Below are 2,500 nucleotides of genomic sequence, written 5' to 3'. Positions count from 1 at the left end.
ACGTATATGTATATATATATATGTATATATATATATATATATATATATATATATATATATATATATATATATACACATATATATATATATATATATATATATATATATATATATATATATATATATATATATACTTATTTATTTATATGGCAATATTAACTTAACCACTTAGGAAAGTATAACAGAATTATTGACTAGTGTTCGTACATGTCGGGGAAGTTAATAAAATTGCGGGGACCTCACTGGTTGTGCTTTAATTGAAATTCAAAAGTTGCCTCTCCACAGTCCACAAACCTCGTTGTCTCGGACCGTCTCGAATGTAAACAACATTGTGAGCTTTCTGTAAAATACAAAATACGGGGGTTTGGAAGGTATGCTTCGTTTATACGGCAAAATAAACCCAGGTAAGGGGTAGGGAAATACGCCCAGGGAAGGGGGTCCGGGTTGGGTTGGGTTGGGTTGGGTTGGGTTAGGTTAGGTTAGGTTAGGTTAGGTTAGGTTAGGTTAGGTTAGGTTAGGTTACGTTACGTTAGGTTAGGTTAGGTTGGTTACGTTAGGTTAGGTTAGGCTAGGTTTGGTTAGGTTAGGTTGGTTAATTTAGGTTACGTTAAGAAATTTCGTTAGGTTAGGTTAGGTTGATTAGGTTACGTTAGGTTAGGTTGTGTTAGGTTAGGTTAGGTTACGTTGGGTTAGGTTACGTTACGTTACGTTAGGTTACGTTACGTTAGGTTACGTTACGTTACGTTAGGTTACGTTACGTTACGTTACGTTACGTTAGGTTACGTTACGTTACGTTACGTTAGGTTACGTTACGTTACGTTAGGTTACGTTACGTTAGGTTAGGCTACGCTAGGTCAGGTTAGGTTACGTTACGTTACGTCACGTTACGTTAAGTTACGTTACGTTACGTTACGTTAGGTTAGGTTACGTTAAGAAATTTCGTTAGGTTAGGCTACGCTAGGTCAGGTTAGGTTACGTTAGGTTACTTTACGTAAAGTTGATCAGGTTAGGTTACGTTACGTAAGGTTGATCAGGTTAGGTTACGTTAAGAAATTTCGTTAGGTTAGGCTACGTTAGGTCAGGTTACGTTAGGTTACGTTAGGTTAGGTTACGTTACGTTACGTTACGTTAGGTTACGTTGGGTTAGGTTAGGTTGTTTAGATTACGTTAGGTTAGGTTAGGTTAGGTTCAATAAGGTTAGGTTAGGTTAGGTTAGATTAGGTTCGTTAAGGTTAGGTTAGGTTAGGTTAGGTTAGGTTAGGTTAGGTTCGATAAGGTTAGGTTAGGTTAGGTTCGATAAGGTTAGGTTAGGTTAGGTTCGATAAGGTTAGGTTAGGTTACGTTAGGTTAGGTTACGTTGGGTTAGGTTACGTTAGGTTAGGTTACGTTGCGTTAGGTTAGGTTACGTTGCGTTAGGTTAGGTTACGTTGTTAGGTTACGTTACGTTGTTAGGTTACGTTAGGTTAGGTTACGTTACGTTAGGTTACGTTACGTTACGTTAGGTTACGTTACGTTACGTTAGGTTACGTTACGTTACGTTAGGTTACGTTACGTTACGTTAGGTTACGTTACGTTACGTTACGTTACGTTACGTTGTTAGGTTACGTTAGGTTACGTTGGGTTAGGTTAGGTTACGTTCGGTTAGGTTGGTTAGGTTAGGTTAGGTTGGTTAGCTTAGGTTACGTTAAGAAATTTCGTTAGGTTAGGTTAGGTTGATTAGGTTACGTTAGGTTAGGTTGTGTTAGGTTAGCTTAGGTTGGTTAGGTTAGGTTACGTTGGGTTAGGTTACGTTACGTTACGTTGGGTTAGGTTACGTTACGTTACGTTACGTTAGGTTACGTTACGTTAGGTTACGTTACGTTACGTTAGGTTACGTTACGTTAGGTTACGTTACGTTACGTTAGGTTACGTTACGTTACGTTAGGTTACGTTACGTTACGTTACGTTATGTTAGGTTACGTTACGTTAGGTTACGTTAAGAAATTTCGTTAGGTTAGGCTACGCTAGGTCAGGTTAGGTTACGTTAGGTTACGTTATGTTACGTTAGGTTACGTTACGTTACGTTACGTTAGGTTACGTTACGTTACGTTAGGTTACGTTAAGAAATTTCGTTAGGTTAGGCTACGCTAGGTCAGGTTAGGTTACGTTAGGTCAGGTTACGTAAAGTTGATCAGGTTAGGTTACGTTAAGAAATTTCGTTAGGTTAGGCTACGTTAGGTCAGGTTACGTTAGGTTAGGTTACGTTAGGTTACGTTACGTTACGTTAGGTTACGTTGGGTTAGGTTAGGTTGTTTAGATTACGTTAGGTTAGGTTACGTTAGGTTAGGTTAAGAAATTCCGTTAGGTAAGGTTACGTTAGGTTAGGTTAGGTTACGTTAGGTTAGGTTACGTTAGGTTAGGTTACGTTAGGTTAGGTTACGTTAGGTTAGGTTGGTTAGGTTAGGTTAGGTTACGTTACGTTACGTTGTTAGGTTACGTTACGTTGTTAGGTTACGTTACG

This window comes from Penaeus vannamei, chromosome 4, assembly GCF_042767895.1.
Source record: "Penaeus vannamei isolate JL-2024 chromosome 4, ASM4276789v1, whole genome shotgun sequence".
Taxonomy (NCBI): Eukaryota; Metazoa; Arthropoda; class Malacostraca; order Decapoda; family Penaeidae; genus Penaeus; species Penaeus vannamei.
This window is presented reverse-complemented; position numbering follows the sequence as displayed.